Consider the following 15,983-nt stretch of genomic DNA (forward strand, 5'->3'; position numbering starts at 1 on the left):
GGGGATGATGAAAGGGCTTTCTACGGGTAAGGATGGCAAAGGGTGGCAGTGACGGAAAGTCAGGCAACCTGTCCTGTCCGTCTTTTTGTATCGTGAATTGGAAAGACTGCAAGGGGGAGGGGAGTTGCTTGCGCCCTAAAGGAGGAGTTATTCAGATTCATTGCAGTGGGCGGCGGCTGCAAAACGCACCATTCTTCTTGTTTTGGCTCTGCAAAGCAGCCTTTTCAAGGGTTGGCTTGGGTGACAAAATGTCTTGTGTAGGCGTGGGTTTGTCTCCCTCTCGCTCTCTCTCCCTAAGATGTGTCCGGCATAGGCCAGGGTGCCACTCGAGGCCCAAACCAATTCTGGTTATCGCTTCTCGGCCTTTTGGCTAAGATCAAGTGTAGTATCTGTTCTTATCAGTTTAATATCTGATACGTCCCCTATCTGGGGACCATATATTAAATGGATTTTTAGAACAGGGAGATGGAAAAAGAGCTTGCTCTGTCCACTCCACGCATTGACCTGGTATTGCAGTACCTCCAGGAACGGTGCACCCCTTCTTAACCCAGTTTCCAAAAGCAGAACTCAATTCACCTGATTCATATTAGCCCGATTTAATGAATTGGAAGAAAGCATACGTCTTCATATGCACCTCAATTTGGCCCATTCACTTTTCACACTTCCTCCTTTTGTTTTTTATCTTTCACACTTTTGACTTTCTTTATTCATCCAAATAGCAAACTCATCACCACTCAACCTGACCAACTCGGCTATGTCCCCGTGCTGCAGTTCTCTGTCTTATCTAGATCATTTGCAATTGAATGGAATAGATCCCTTTTGGACAAAGTGGATTCACCTGCTGCTGCAGTGACCACAGGTGTGATAACATCTAGAATTGGCATCTGGTGCGATCTCTCCGCTTCCACTCCAAAGAAAGTTACCTGTTTATTCCTATCATGCATTGGTTTTTGGGGTTTTCTTTGAGTAATGATGATCTCTTTAGTAGTCTGTTGGCGCCCTCTCCTGGAGGAATAGTTTGCTTGCTCTTGGACATTCTAAAAGAGAGGTCATGATAGACATTGAGCTTCTGAGCTCAATTGGGGACAGTCATGGGTGATGAATGTTTGCAACCTACTGCGAAGCCTCATACCGCAATATAAGGAACGTCAAATACTAAGAAAGGGCGGCCTATGAAAGAATTACTACTTTCAATAAGTACACTTAAACGGCTAATTGGGAATAGAAAAACTGTAAAAAGCCCTCTGAGAAAGCCCCCCTCTAACCTTTGATAGTAAGCTTTTCTGTAGTCTGCCTGTTGATGTATTTTCCGTTTGAACTGTGCACAACATGAAGAGACGGAACACTGGCGGCTTGTCACAATGCCCCCCGATGACATCACAATAGCGCTGCTGCCTAGAAAACAAGCTGCGCAGAAGAAGTTGTTCTTTGGGTGGGAGGGTGGGCTAGTGGAAGGAGGGGGCAATCTCTTTTTTTCCCGGGTGGTAGGGGGATGACAGGAGAAGGGAAGCGGGTGGTGAGAAAGGTACAGAGGGCAGGGTTTGGGGGCTGGGAAGGAAAGGGAAAAGATTAGGGTTTGGGGATGATGAAAGGGCTTTCTACGGGTAAGGATGGCAAAGGGTGGCAGTGACGGAAAGTCAGGCAACCTGTCCTGTCCGTCTTTTTGTATCGTGAATTGGAAAGACTGCAAGGGGGAGGGGAGTTGCTTGCGCCCTAAAGGAGGAGTTATTCAGATTCATTGCAGTGGGCGGCGGCTGCAAAACGCACCATTCTTCTTGTTTTGGCTCTGCAAAGCAGCCTTTTCAAGGGTTGGCTTGGGTGACAAAATGTCTTGTGTAGGCGTGGGTTTGTCTCCCTCTCGCTCTCTCTCCCTAAGATGTGTCCGGCATAGGCCAGGGTGCCACTCGAGGCCCAAACCAATTCTGGTTATCGCTTCTCGGCCTTTTGGCTAAGATCAAGTGTAGTATCTGTTCTTATCAGTTTAATATCTGATACGTCCCCTATCTGGGGACCATATATTAAATGGATTTTTAGAACAGGGAGATGGAAAAAGAGCTTGCTCTGTCCACTCCACGCATTGACCTGGTATTGCAGTACCTCCAGGAACGGTGCACCCCTTCTTAACCCAGTTTCCAAAAGCAGAACTCAATTCACCTGATTCATATTAGCCCGATTTAATGAATTGGAAGAAAGCATACGTCTTCATATGCACCTCAATTTGGCCCATTCACTTTTCACACTTCCTCCTTTTGTTTTTTATCTTTCACACTTTTGACTTTCTTTATTCATCCAAATAGCAAACTCATCACCACTCAACCTGACCAACTCGGCTATGTCCCCGTGCTGCAGTTCTCTGTCTTATCTAGATCATTTGCAATTGAATGGAATAGATCCCTTTTGGACAAAGTGGATTCACCTGCTGCTGCAGTGACCACAGGTGTGATAACATCTAGAATTGGCATCTGGTGCGATCTCTCCGCTTCCACTCCAAAGAAAGTTACCTGTTTATTCCTATCATGCATTGGTTTTTGGGGTTTTCTTTGAGTAATGATGATCTCTTTAGTAGTCTGTTGGCGCCCTCTCCTGGAGGAATAGTTTGCTTGCTCTTGGACATTCTAAAAGAGAGGTCATGATAGACATTGAGCTTCTGAGCTCAATTGGGGACAGTCATGGGTGATGAATGTTTGCAACCTACTGCGAAGCCTCATACCGCAATATAAGGAACGTCAAATACTAAGAAAGGGCGGCCTATGAAAGAATTACTACTTTCAATAAGTACACTTAAACGGCTAATTGGGAATAGAAAAACTGTAAAAAGCCCTCTGAGAAAGCCCCCCTCTAACCTTTGATAGTAAGCTTTTCTGTAGTCTGCCTGTTGATGTATTTTCCGTTTGAACTGTGCACAACATGAAGAGACGGAACACTGGCGGCTTGTCACAATGCCCCCCGATGACATCACAATAGCGCTGCTGCCTAGAAAACAAGCTGCGCAGAAGAAGTTGTTCTTTGGGTGGGAGGGTGGGCTAGTGGAAGGAGGGGGCAATCTCTTTTTTTCCCGGGTGGTAGGGGGATGACAGGAGAAGGGAAGCGGGTGGTGAGAAAGGTACAGAGGGCAGGGTTTGGGGGCTGGGAAGGAAAGGGAAAAGATTAGGGTTTGGGGATGATGAAAGGGCTTTCTACGGGTAAGGATGGCAAAGGGTGGCAGTGACGGAAAGTCAGGCAACCTGTCCTGTCCGTCTTTTTGTATCGTGAATTGGAAAGACTGCAAGGGGGAGGGGAGTTGCTTGCGCCCTAAAGGAGGAGTTATTCAGATTCATTGCAGTGGGCGGCGGCTGCAAAACGCACCATTCTTCTTGTTTTGGCTCTGCAAAGCAGCCTTTTCAAGGGTTGGCTTGGGTGACAAAATGTCTTGTGTAGGCGTGGGTTTGTCTCCCTCTCGCTCTCTCTCCCTAAGATGTGTCCGGCATAGGCCAGGGTGCCACTCGAGGCCCAAACCAATTCTGGTTATCGCTTCTCGGCCTTTTGGCTAAGATCAAGTGTAGTATCTGTTCTTATCAGTTTAATATCTGATACGTCCCCTATCTGGGGACCATATATTAAATGGATTTTTAGAACAGGGAGATGGAAAAAGAGCTTGCTCTGTCCACTCCACGCATTGACCTGGTATTGCAGTACCTCCAGGAACGGTGCACCCCTTCTTAACCCAGTTTCCAAAAGCAGAACTCAATTCACCTGATTCATATTAGCCCGATTTAATGAATTGGAAGAAAGCATACGTCTTCATATGCACCTCAATTTGGCCCATTCACTTTTCACACTTCCTCCTTTTGTTTTTTATCTTTCACACTTTTGACTTTCTTTATTCATCCAAATAGCAAACTCATCACCACTCAACCTGACCAACTCGGCTATGTCCCCGTGCTGCAGTTCTCTGTCTTATCTAGATCATTTGCAATTGAATGGAATAGATCCCTTTTGGACAAAGTGGATTCACCTGCTGCTGCAGTGACCACAGGTGTGATAACATCTAGAATTGGCATCTGGTGCGATCTCTCCGCTTCCACTCCAAAGAAAGTTACCTGTTTATTCCTATCATGCATTGGTTTTTGGGGTTTTCTTTGAGTAATGATGATCTCTTTAGTAGTCTGTTGGCGCCCTCTCCTGGAGGAATAGTTTGCTTGCTCTTGGACATTCTAAAAGAGAGGTCATGATAGACATTGAGCTTCTGAGCTCAATTGGGGACAGTCATGGGTGATGAATGTTTGCAACCTACTGCGAAGCCTCATACCGCAATATAAGGAACGTCAAATACTAAGAAAGGGCGGCCTATGAAAGAATTACTACTTTCAATAAGTACACTTAAACGGCTAATTGGGAATAGAAAAACTGTAAAAAGCCCTCTGAGAAAGCCCCCCTCTAACCTTTGATAGTAAGCTTTTCTGTAGTCTGCCTGTTGATGTATTTTCCGTTTGAACTGTGCACAACATGAAGAGACGGAACACTGGCGGCTTGTCACAATGCCCCCCGATGACATCACAATAGCGCTGCTGCCTAGAAAACAAGCTGCGCAGAAGAAGTTGTTCTTTGGGTGGGAGGGTGGGCTAGTGGAAGGAGGGGGCAATCTCTTTTTTTCCCGGGTGGTAGGGGGATGACAGGAGAAGGGAAGCGGGTGGTGAGAAAGGTACAGAGGGCAGGGTTTGGGGGCTGGGAAGGAAAGGGAAAAGATTAGGGTTTGGGGATGATGAAAGGGCTTTCTACGGGTAAGGATGGCAAAGGGTGGCAGTGACGGAAAGTCAGGCAACCTGTCCTGTCCGTCTTTTTGTATCGTGAATTGGAAAGACTGCAAGGGGGAGGGGAGTTGCTTGCGCCCTAAAGGAGGAGTTATTCAGATTCATTGCAGTGGGCGGCGGCTGCAAAACGCACCATTCTTCTTGTTTTGGCTCTGCAAAGCAGCCTTTTCAAGGGTTGGCTTGGGTGACAAAATGTCTTGTGTAGGCGTGGGTTTGTCTCCCTCTCGCTCTCTCTCCCTAAGATGTGTCCGGCATAGGCCAGGGTGCCACTCGAGGCCCAAACCAATTCTGGTTATCGCTTCTCGGCCTTTTGGCTAAGATCAAGTGTCTTTTGGCTAAGATCAAGTGTAGTGTTGTTCGAAGAGGTGGTTTAAGCTCCAGGCCACCTTAGTACAATGATACAATGCACACTGGAAGGTTGCGCTTGCTAGTACTCTGGGTGGATAGTATATTCATCTAGAGGAAAACATGGCCCTACCAGGATCGAGGCTATTAGACTGAGTAAGGGTGGGGGGGCTATGGTACAACGTGCCCCAGGACTGACGACCCTGGAGTGAGTCTGAGCTTGCTGGCTTGGGACCCCGGCAAGCCTTGGGCTCTGTAGCACACCGTACCTTGCCTTTTCATACTTTTTGAGCATATTACCCTATCCCGGCCTTCTGGCTAGGAAGGGAAATTTTTACAATCCCGGTCGGAGGTCTGGTCAGCTTTGGGCTGAGAAACTAACACCCGGTTGGAGGTCTGGGTCAGCTTCGGCTGAGAAACCAACACCCGGTTGGAGGTCTGGGTCAGCTTCGGCTGAGAAACCAACACCCGGTTGGAGGTCCGGTTAGCCTTGGGCTGAGAAACCAACACCGGTTGACGGTCCGGGCAGTTTCGGCTGCGAAACCAACAACTAGTAGCTCTCTACTCCACTTGGGTAAGATGCCTGGGTGGACGCTGGGAGCAACGACAAGGCTCAACCAGGCTTCGGCTTGGGGGAGCACCGAAGATCCCTGACCCTTGCTGTGGCCTTCTGGCTCGGAGGGACGGGGTTGATTTTTGGGGACCCTCTCCTCACGGTGGGGTCCACACGAATCCTAGCCTTTGCACTGTTTTTGGTGTGACTTCGGTCATGCATTTTTTGTGGTGCTTTGGAAAGCTTCATTAAATCAAAAATCTGTTCTTATCAGTTTAATATCTGATACGTCCCCTATCTGGGGACCATATATTAAATGGATTTTTAGAACAGGGAGATGGAAAAAGAGCTTGCTCTGTCCACTCCACGCATTGACCTGGTATTGCAGTACCTCCAGGAACGGTGCACCCCTTCTTAACCCAGTTTCCAAAAGCAGAACTCAATTCACCTGATTCATATTAGCCCGATTTAATGAATTGGAAGAAAGCATACGTCTTCATATGCACCTCAATTTGGCCCATTCACTTTTCACACTTCCTCCTTTTGTTTTTTATCTTTCACACTTTTGACTTTCTTTATTCATCCAAATAGCAAACTCATCACCACTCAACCTGACCAACTCGGCTATGTCCCCGTGCTGCAGTTCTCTGTCTTATCTAGATCATTTGCAATTGAATGGAATAGATCCCTTTTGGACAAAGTGGATTCACCTGCTGCTGCAGTGACCACAGGTGTGATAACATCTAGAATTGGCATCTGGTGCGATCTCTCCGCTTCCACTCCAAAGAAAGTTACCTGTTTATTCCTATCATGCATTGGTTTTTGGGGTTTTCTTTGAGTAATGATGATCTCTTTAGTAGTCTGTTGGCGCCCTCTCCTGGAGGAATAGTTTGCTTGCTCTTGGACATTCTAAAAGAGAGGTCATGATAGACATTGAGCTTCTGAGCTCAATTGGGGACAGTCATGGGTGATGAATGTTTGCAACCTACTGCGAAGCCTCATACCGCAATATAAGGAACGTCAAATACTAAGAAAGGGCGGCCTATGAAAGAATTACTACTTTCAATAAGTACACTTAAACGGCTAATTGGGAATAGAAAAACTGTAAAAAGCCCTCTGAGAAAGCCCCCCTCTAACCTTTGATAGTAAGCTTTTCTGTAGTCTGCCTGTTGATGTATTTTCCGTTTGAACTGTGCACAACATGAAGAGACGGAACACTGGCGGCTTGTCACAATGCCCCCCGATGACATCACAATAGCGCTGCTGCCTAGAAAACAAGCTGCGCAGAAGAAGTTGTTCTTTGGGTGGGAGGGTGGGCTAGTGGAAGGAGGGGGCAATCTCTTTTTTTCCCGGGTGGTAGGGGGATGACAGGAGAAGGGAAGCGGGTGGTGAGAAAGGTACAGAGGGCAGGGTTTGGGGGCTGGGAAGGAAAGGGAAAAGATTAGGGTTTGGGGATGATGAAAGGGCTTTCTACGGGTAAGGATGGCAAAGGGTGGCAGTGACGGAAAGTCAGGCAACCTGTCCTGTCCGTCTTTTTGTATCGTGAATTGGAAAGACTGCAAGGGGGAGGGGAGTTGCTTGCGCCCTAAAGGAGGAGTTATTCAGATTCATTGCAGTGGGCGGCGGCTGCAAAACGCACCATTCTTCTTGTTTTGGCTCTGCAAAGCAGCCTTTTCAAGGGTTGGCTTGGGTGACAAAATGTCTTGTGTAGGCGTGGGTTTGTCTCCCTCTCGCTCTCTCTCCCTAAGATGTGTCCGGCATAGGCCAGGGTGCCACTCGAGGCCCAAACCAATTCTGGTTATCGCTTCTCGGCCTTTTGGCTAAGATCAAGTGTAGTATCTGTTCTTATCAGTTTAATATCTGATACGTCCCCTATCTGGGGACCATATATTAAATGGATTTTTAGAACAGGGAGATGGAAAAAGAGCTTGCTCTGTCCACTCCACGCATTGACCTGGTATTGCAGTACCTCCAGGAACGGTGCACCCCTTCTTAACCCAGTTTCCAAAAGCAGAACTCAATTCACCTGATTCATATTAGCCCGATTTAATGAATTGGAAGAAAGCATACGTCTTCATATGCACCTCAATTTGGCCCATTCACTTTTCACACTTCCTCCTTTTGTTTTTTATCTTTCACACTTTTGACTTTCTTTATTCATCCAAATAGCAAACTCATCACCACTCAACCTGACCAACTCGGCTATGTCCCCGTGCTGCAGTTCTCTGTCTTATCTAGATCATTTGCAATTGAATGGAATAGATCCCTTTTGGACAAAGTGGATTCACCTGCTGCTGCAGTGACCACAGGTGTGATAACATCTAGAATTGGCATCTGGTGCGATCTCTCCGCTTCCACTCCAAAGAAAGTTACCTGTTTATTCCTATCATGCATTGGTTTTTGGGGTTTTCTTTGAGTAATGATGATCTCTTTAGTAGTCTGTTGGCGCCCTCTCCTGGAGGAATAGTTTGCTTGCTCTTGGACATTCTAAAAGAGAGGTCATGATAGACATTGAGCTTCTGAGCTCAATTGGGGACAGTCATGGGTGATGAATGTTTGCAACCTACTGCGAAGCCTCATACCGCAATATAAGGAACGTCAAATACTAAGAAAGGGCGGCCTATGAAAGAATTACTACTTTCAATAAGTACACTTAAACGGCTAATTGGGAATAGAAAAACTGTAAAAAGCCCTCTGAGAAAGCCCCCCTCTAACCTTTGATAGTAAGCTTTTCTGTAGTCTGCCTGTTGATGTATTTTCCGTTTGAACTGTGCACAACATGAAGAGACGGAACACTGGCGGCTTGTCACAATGCCCCCCGATGACATCACAATAGCGCTGCTGCCTAGAAAACAAGCTGCGCAGAAGAAGTTGTTCTTTGGGTGGGAGGGTGGGCTAGTGGAAGGAGGGGGCAATCTCTTTTTTTCCCGGGTGGTAGGGGGATGACAGGAGAAGGGAAGCGGGTGGTGAGAAAGGTACAGAGGGCAGGGTTTGGGGGCTGGGAAGGAAAGGGAAAAGATTAGGGTTTGGGGATGATGAAAGGGCTTTCTACGGGTAAGGATGGCAAAGGGTGGCAGTGACGGAAAGTCAGGCAACCTGTCCTGTCCGTCTTTTTGTATCGTGAATTGGAAAGACTGCAAGGGGGAGGGGAGTTGCTTGCGCCCTAAAGGAGGAGTTATTCAGATTCATTGCAGTGGGCGGCGGCTGCAAAACGCACCATTCTTCTTGTTTTGGCTCTGCAAAGCAGCCTTTTCAAGGGTTGGCTTGGGTGACAAAATGTCTTGTGTAGGCGTGGGTTTGTCTCCCTCTCGCTCTCTCTCCCTAAGATGTGTCCGGCATAGGCCAGGGTGCCACTCGAGGCCCAAACCAATTCTGGTTATCGCTTCTCGGCCTTTTGGCTAAGATCAAGTGTAGTATCTGTTCTTATCAGTTTAATATCTGATACGTCCCCTATCTGGGGACCATATATTAAATGGATTTTTAGAACAGGGAGATGGAAAAAGAGCTTGCTCTGTCCACTCCACGCATTGACCTGGTATTGCAGTACCTCCAGGAACGGTGCACCCCTTCTTAACCCAGTTTCCAAAAGCAGAACTCAATTCACCTGATTCATATTAGCCCGATTTAATGAATTGGAAGAAAGCATACGTCTTCATATGCACCTCAATTTGGCCCATTCACTTTTCACACTTCCTCCTTTTGTTTTTTATCTTTCACACTTTTGACTTTCTTTATTCATCCAAATAGCAAACTCATCACCACTCAACCTGACCAACTCGGCTATGTCCCCGTGCTGCAGTTCTCTGTCTTATCTAGATCATTTGCAATTGAATGGAATAGATCCCTTTTGGACAAAGTGGATTCACCTGCTGCTGCAGTGACCACAGGTGTGATAACATCTAGAATTGGCATCTGGTGCGATCTCTCCGCTTCCACTCCAAAGAAAGTTACCTGTTTATTCCTATCATGCATTGGTTTTTGGGGTTTTCTTTGAGTAATGATGATCTCTTTAGTAGTCTGTTGGCGCCCTCTCCTGGAGGAATAGTTTGCTTGCTCTTGGACATTCTAAAAGAGAGGTCATGATAGACATTGAGCTTCTGAGCTCAATTGGGGACAGTCATGGGTGATGAATGTTTGCAACCTACTGCGAAGCCTCATACCGCAATATAAGGAACGTCAAATACTAAGAAAGGGCGGCCTATGAAAGAATTACTACTTTCAATAAGTACACTTAAACGGCTAATTGGGAATAGAAAAACTGTAAAAAGCCCTCTGAGAAAGCCCCCCTCTAACCTTTGATAGTAAGCTTTTCTGTAGTCTGCCTGTTGATGTATTTTCCGTTTGAACTGTGCACAACATGAAGAGACGGAACACTGGCGGCTTGTCACAATGCCCCCCGATGACATCACAATAGCGCTGCTGCCTAGAAAACAAGCTGCGCAGAAGAAGTTGTTCTTTGGGTGGGAGGGTGGGCTAGTGGAAGGAGGGGGCAATCTCTTTTTTTCCCGGGTGGTAGGGGGATGACAGGAGAAGGGAAGCGGGTGGTGAGAAAGGTACAGAGGGCAGGGTTTGGGGGCTGGGAAGGAAAGGGAAAAGATTAGGGTTTGGGGATGATGAAAGGGCTTTCTACGGGTAAGGATGGCAAAGGGTGGCAGTGACGGAAAGTCAGGCAACCTGTCCTGTCCGTCTTTTTGTATCGTGAATTGGAAAGACTGCAAGGGGGAGGGGAGTTGCTTGCGCCCTAAAGGAGGAGTTATTCAGATTCATTGCAGTGGGCGGCGGCTGCAAAACGCACCATTCTTCTTGTTTTGGCTCTGCAAAGCAGCCTTTTCAAGGGTTGGCTTGGGTGACAAAATGTCTTGTGTAGGCGTGGGTTTGTCTCCCTCTCGCTCTCTCTCCCTAAGATGTGTCCGGCATAGGCCAGGGTGCCACTCGAGGCCCAAACCAATTCTGGTTATCGCTTCTCGGCCTTTTGGCTAAGATCAAGTGTAGTATCGTTCGAAAAGGTGGTTTAAGGCTCCGGCCACCTTAGTACAATGATGCAATGCACACTGGAAGGTTGCGCTTGTTAGTACTTTGGGAGGATAGTATATCCATCTAGAGGAAACCATGGCCCTACCAGGATCGAGGCTATTAGACTGAGTAAGTGTGGGGGCTATGGTGCAATGTGCCCCAGGATTGACGACCCTGGAGTGAGTCTGAGCTTGCTGGCTTTGGACCCCGGCAAGCCTTGGGCTCTGTAGCACACCGTACCTTGCCCTTTTATACTTTCTGAGCATATTGCTCTATCCCGGCCTTCTGGCTAGGAAGGGAAATTTTTATAATCATGGTCGGAGGTCCGTTCAGCTTTGGGCTGAGAAACCAACACCCGGTTGGAGGTCCGGGTCAGCTTCGGCTGAGAAACCAACACCCGGTTGGAGGTCCGGGTCAGCTTCGGCTGAGAAACCAACACCCGGTTGGAGGTCCGGGTCAGCTTCGGCTGAGAAACCAACACCCGGTTGGAGGTCCGGTTAGCCTTGGGCTGAGAAACCAACACCGGTTGACGGTCCGGGCAGTTTCGGCTGCGAAACCAACAACTAGTAGCTCTCTACTCCACTTGGGTAAGATGCCTGGGTGGACGCTGGGAGCAACGACAAGGCTCAACCAGGCTTCGGCTTGGGGGAGCACCGAAGATCCCTGACCCTTGCTGTGGCCTTCTGGCTCGGAGGGACGGGGTTGATTTTTGGGGACCCTCTCCTCACGGAGGGGTCCACACGAATCCTAGCCTTTGCACTGTTTTTGGTGTGACTTCGGTCATGCATTTTTTGCGGTGCTTTGGAAAGCTTCATTAAATCAAAAAATCTGTTCTTATCAGTTTAATATCTGATACGTCCCCTATCTGGGGACCATATATTAAATGGATTTTTAGAACAGGGAGATGGAAAAAGAGCTTGCTCTGTCCACTCCACGCATTGACCTGGTATTGCAGTACCTCCAGGAACGGTGCACCCCTTCTTAACCCAGTTTCCAAAAGCAGAACTCAATTCACCTGATTCATATTAGCCCGATTTAATGAATTGGAAGAAAGCATACGTCTTCATATGCACCTCAATTTGGCCCATTCACTTTTCACACTTCCTCCTTTTGTTTTTTATCTTTCACACTTTTGACTTTCTTTATTCATCCAAATAGCAAACTCATCACCACTCAACCTGACCAACTCGGCTATGTCCCCGTGCTGCAGTTCTCTGTCTTATCTAGATCATTTGCAATTGAATGGAATAGATCCCTTTTGGACAAAGTGGATTCACCTGCTGCTGCAGTGACCACAGGTGTGATAACATCTAGAATTGGCATCTGGTGCGATCTCTCCGCTTCCACTCCAAAGAAAGTTACCTGTTTATTCCTATCATGCATTGGTTTTTGGGGTTTTCTTTGAGTAATGATGATCTCTTTAGTAGTCTGTTGGCGCCCTCTCCTGGAGGAATAGTTTGCTTGCTCTTGGACATTCTAAAAGAGAGGTCATGATAGACATTGAGCTTCTGAGCTCAATTGGGGACAGTCATGGGTGATGAATGTTTGCAACCTACTGCGAAGCCTCATACCGCAATATAAGGAACGTCAAATACTAAGAAAGGGCGGCCTATGAAAGAATTACTACTTTCAATAAGTACACTTAAACGGCTAATTGGGAATAGAAAAACTGTAAAAAGCCCTCTGAGAAAGCCCCCCTCTAACCTTTGATAGTAAGCTTTTCTGTAGTCTGCCTGTTGATGTATTTTCCGTTTGAACTGTGCACAACATGAAGAGACGGAACACTGGCGGCTTGTCACAATGCCCCCCGATGACATCACAATAGCGCTGCTGCCTAGAAAACAAGCTGCGCAGAAGAAGTTGTTCTTTGGGTGGGAGGGTGGGCTAGTGGAAGGAGGGGGCAATCTCTTTTTTTCCCGGGTGGTAGGGGGATGACAGGAGAAGGGAAGCGGGTGGTGAGAAAGGTACAGAGGGCAGGGTTTGGGGGCTGGGAAGGAAAGGGAAAAGATTAGGGTTTGGGGATGATGAAAGGGCTTTCTACGGGTAAGGATGGCAAAGGGTGGCAGTGACGGAAAGTCAGGCAACCTGTCCTGTCCGTCTTTTTGTATCGTGAATTGGAAAGACTGCAAGGGGGAGGGGAGTTGCTTGCGCCCTAAAGGAGGAGTTATTCAGATTCATTGCAGTGGGCGGCGGCTGCAAAACGCACCATTCTTCTTGTTTTGGCTCTGCAAAGCAGCCTTTTCAAGGGTTGGCTTGGGTGACAAAATGTCTTGTGTAGGCGTGGGTTTGTCTCCCTCTCGCTCTCTCTCCCTAAGATGTGTCCGGCATAGGCCAGGGTGCCACTCGAGGCCCAAACCAATTCTGGTTATCGCTTCTCGGCCTTTTGGCTAAGATCAAGTGTAGTATCTGTTCTTATCAGTTTAATATCTGATACGTCCCCTATCTGGGGACCATATATTAAATGGATTTTTAGAACAGGGAGATGGAAAAAGAGCTTGCTCTGTCCACTCCACGCATTGACCTGGTATTGCAGTACCTCCAGGAACGGTGCACCCCTTCTTAACCCAGTTTCCAAAAGCAGAACTCAATTCACCTGATTCATATTAGCCCGATTTAATGAATTGGAAGAAAGCATACGTCTTCATATGCACCTCAATTTGGCCCATTCACTTTTCACACTTCCTCCTTTTGTTTTTTATCTTTCACACTTTTGACTTTCTTTATTCATCCAAATAGCAAACTCATCACCACTCAACCTGACCAACTCGGCTATGTCCCCGTGCTGCAGTTCTCTGTCTTATCTAGATCATTTGCAATTGAATGGAATAGATCCCTTTTGGACAAAGTGGATTCACCTGCTGCTGCAGTGACCACAGGTGTGATAACATCTAGAATTGGCATCTGGTGCGATCTCTCCGCTTCCACTCCAAAGAAAGTTACCTGTTTATTCCTATCATGCATTGGTTTTTGGGGTTTTCTTTGAGTAATGATGATCTCTTTAGTAGTCTGTTGGCGCCCTCTCCTGGAGGAATAGTTTGCTTGCTCTTGGACATTCTAAAAGAGAGGTCATGATAGACATTGAGCTTCTGAGCTCAATTGGGGACAGTCATGGGTGATGAATGTTTGCAACCTACTGCGAAGCCTCATACCGCAATATAAGGAACGTCAAATACTAAGAAAGGGCGGCCTATGAAAGAATTACTACTTTCAATAAGTACACTTAAACGGCTAATTGGGAATAGAAAAACTGTAAAAAGCCCTCTGAGAAAGCCCCCCTCTAACCTTTGATAGTAAGCTTTTCTGTAGTCTGCCTGTTGATGTATTTTCCGTTTGAACTGTGCACAACATGAAGAGACGGAACACTGGCGGCTTGTCACAATGCCCCCCGATGACATCACAATAGCGCTGCTGCCTAGAAAACAAGCTGCGCAGAAGAAGTTGTTCTTTGGGTGGGAGGGTGGGCTAGTGGAAGGAGGGGGCAATCTCTTTTTTTCCCGGGTGGTAGGGGGATGACAGGAGAAGGGAAGCGGGTGGTGAGAAAGGTACAGAGGGCAGGGTTTGGGGGCTGGGAAGGAAAGGGAAAAGATTAGGGTTTGGGGATGATGAAAGGGCTTTCTACGGGTAAGGATGGCAAAGGGTGGCAGTGACGGAAAGTCAGGCAACCTGTCCTGTCCGTCTTTTTGTATCGTGAATTGGAAAGACTGCAAGGGGGAGGGGAGTTGCTTGCGCCCTAAAGGAGGAGTTATTCAGATTCATTGCAGTGGGCGGCGGCTGCAAAACGCACCATTCTTCTTGTTTTGGCTCTGCAAAGCAGCCTTTTCAAGGGTTGGCTTGGGTGACAAAATGTCTTGTGTAGGCGTGGGTTTGTCTCCCTCTCGCTCTCTCTCCCTAAGATGTGTCCGGCATAGGCCAGGGTGCCACTCGAGGCCCAAACCAATTCTGGTTATCGCTTCTCGGCCTTTTGGCTAAGATCAAGTGTAGTGTTGTTCGAAGAGGTGGTTTAAGCTCCAGGCCACCTTAGTACAATGATACAATGCACACTGGAAGGTTGCGCTTGCTAGTACTCTGGGTGGATAGTATATTCATCTAGAGGAAAACATGGCCCTACCAGGATCGAGGCTATTAGACTGAGTAAGGGTGGGGGGGCTATGGTACAACGTGCCCCAGGACTGACGACCCTGGAGTGTGTCTGAGCTTGCTGGCTTGGGACCCCGGCAAGCCTTGGGCTCTGTAGCACACCGTACCTTGCCTTTTCATACTTTTTGAGCATATTACCCTATCCCGGCCTTCTGGCTAGGAAGGGAAATTTTTACAATCCCGGTCGGAGGTCTGGTCAGCTTTGGGCTGAGAAACTAACACCCGGTTGGAGGTCTGGGTCAGCTTCGGCTGAGAAACCAACACCCGGTTGGAGGTCTGGGTCAGCTTCGGCTGAGAAACCAACACCCGGTTGGAGGTCCGGTTAGCCTTGGGCTGAGAAACCAACACCGGTTGACGGTCCGGGCAGTTTCGGCTGCGAAACCAACAACTAGTAGCTCTCTACTCCACTTGGGTAAGATGCCTGGGTGGACGCTGGGAGCAACGACAAGGCTCAACCAGGCTTCGGCTTGGGGGAGCACCGAAGATCCCTGACCCTTGCTGTGGCCTTCTGGCTCGGAGGGACGGGGTTGATTTTTGGGGACCCTCTCCTCACGGTGGGGTCCACACGAATCCTAGCCTTTGCACTGTTTTTGGTGTGACTTCGGTCATGCATTTTTTGTGGTGCTTTGGAAAGCTTCATTAAATCTGTTCTTATCAGTTTAATATCTGATACGTCCCCTATCTGGGGACCATATATTAAATGGATTTTTAGAACAGGGAGATGGAAAAAGAGCTTGCTCTGTCCACTCCACGCATTGACCTGGTATTGCAGTACCTCCAGGAACGGTGCACCCCTTCTTAACCCAGTTTCCAAAAGCAGAACTCAATTCACCTGATTCATATTAGCCCGATTTAATGAATTGGAAGAAAGCATACGTCTTCATATGCACCTCAATTTGGCCCATTCACTTTTCACACTTCCTCCTTTTGTTTTTTATCTTTCACACTTTTGACTTTCTTTATTCATCCAAATAGCAAACTCATCACCACTCAACCTGACCAACTCGGCTATGTCCCCGTGCTGCAGTTCTCTGTCTTATCTAGATCATTTGCAATTGAATGGAATAGATCCCTTTTGGACAAAGTGGATTCACCTGCTGCTGCAGTGACCACAGGTGTGATAACATCTAGAATTGGCATCTGGT

At 47.5% G+C, this 15,983-nt stretch overlaps 9 non-coding genes and 1 pseudogene across 9 annotated transcripts; all 10 read left to right on the forward strand.

Annotated features, from left to right (window-relative positions):
- Window positions 1-350: 350 nt before the first annotated feature.
- On the forward strand, window positions 351-541 carry LOC142268261 (U2 spliceosomal RNA). The gene has a single exon (XR_012734010.1). It is a non-coding gene; the product is annotated as a U2 spliceosomal RNA (small nuclear RNA).
- A 1,387-nt stretch (window positions 542-1,928) lies between these two features.
- Window positions 1,929-2,119, forward strand: LOC142268262 (U2 spliceosomal RNA). The gene has a single exon (XR_012734011.1). It is a non-coding gene; the product is annotated as a U2 spliceosomal RNA (small nuclear RNA).
- A 1,387-nt stretch (window positions 2,120-3,506) lies between these two features.
- LOC142268263 (U2 spliceosomal RNA) lies at window positions 3,507-3,697 on the forward strand. Its single transcript, XR_012734012.1, has one exon. It is a non-coding gene; the product is annotated as a U2 spliceosomal RNA (small nuclear RNA).
- Window positions 3,698-5,908: 2,211 nt separating this feature from the next.
- Window positions 5,909-6,101, forward strand: LOC142268229 (U2 spliceosomal RNA). The gene has a single exon (XR_012733985.1). It is a non-coding gene; the product is annotated as a U2 spliceosomal RNA (small nuclear RNA).
- Window positions 6,102-7,488: 1,387 nt separating this feature from the next.
- LOC142268264 (U2 spliceosomal RNA) lies at window positions 7,489-7,679 on the forward strand. The gene has a single exon (XR_012734013.1). It is a non-coding gene; the product is annotated as a U2 spliceosomal RNA (small nuclear RNA).
- Window positions 7,680-9,066: 1,387 nt separating this feature from the next.
- Window positions 9,067-9,257, forward strand: LOC142268266 (U2 spliceosomal RNA). The gene has a single exon (XR_012734015.1). It is a non-coding gene; the product is annotated as a U2 spliceosomal RNA (small nuclear RNA).
- A 1,387-nt stretch (window positions 9,258-10,644) lies between these two features.
- On the forward strand, window positions 10,645-10,786 carry LOC142268243 (U2 spliceosomal RNA; annotated as a pseudogene).
- A 697-nt stretch (window positions 10,787-11,483) lies between these two features.
- Window positions 11,484-11,681, forward strand: LOC142268237 (U2 spliceosomal RNA). The gene has a single exon (XR_012733992.1). It is a non-coding gene; the product is annotated as a U2 spliceosomal RNA (small nuclear RNA).
- A 1,387-nt stretch (window positions 11,682-13,068) lies between these two features.
- On the forward strand, window positions 13,069-13,259 carry LOC142268268 (U2 spliceosomal RNA). Its single transcript, XR_012734016.1, has one exon. It is a non-coding gene; the product is annotated as a U2 spliceosomal RNA (small nuclear RNA).
- A 2,191-nt stretch (window positions 13,260-15,450) lies between these two features.
- On the forward strand, window positions 15,451-15,635 carry LOC142268239 (U2 spliceosomal RNA). Its single transcript, XR_012733994.1, has one exon. It is a non-coding gene; the product is annotated as a U2 spliceosomal RNA (small nuclear RNA).
- The last annotated feature ends 348 nt before the right edge of the window (window positions 15,636-15,983 follow it).

The sequence above is a fragment of the Anomaloglossus baeobatrachus genome, unplaced genomic scaffold (genome assembly GCF_048569485.1).
Source record: "Anomaloglossus baeobatrachus isolate aAnoBae1 unplaced genomic scaffold, aAnoBae1.hap1 Scaffold_2994, whole genome shotgun sequence".
NCBI lineage: Eukaryota > Metazoa > Chordata > Amphibia > Anura > Aromobatidae > Anomaloglossus > Anomaloglossus baeobatrachus.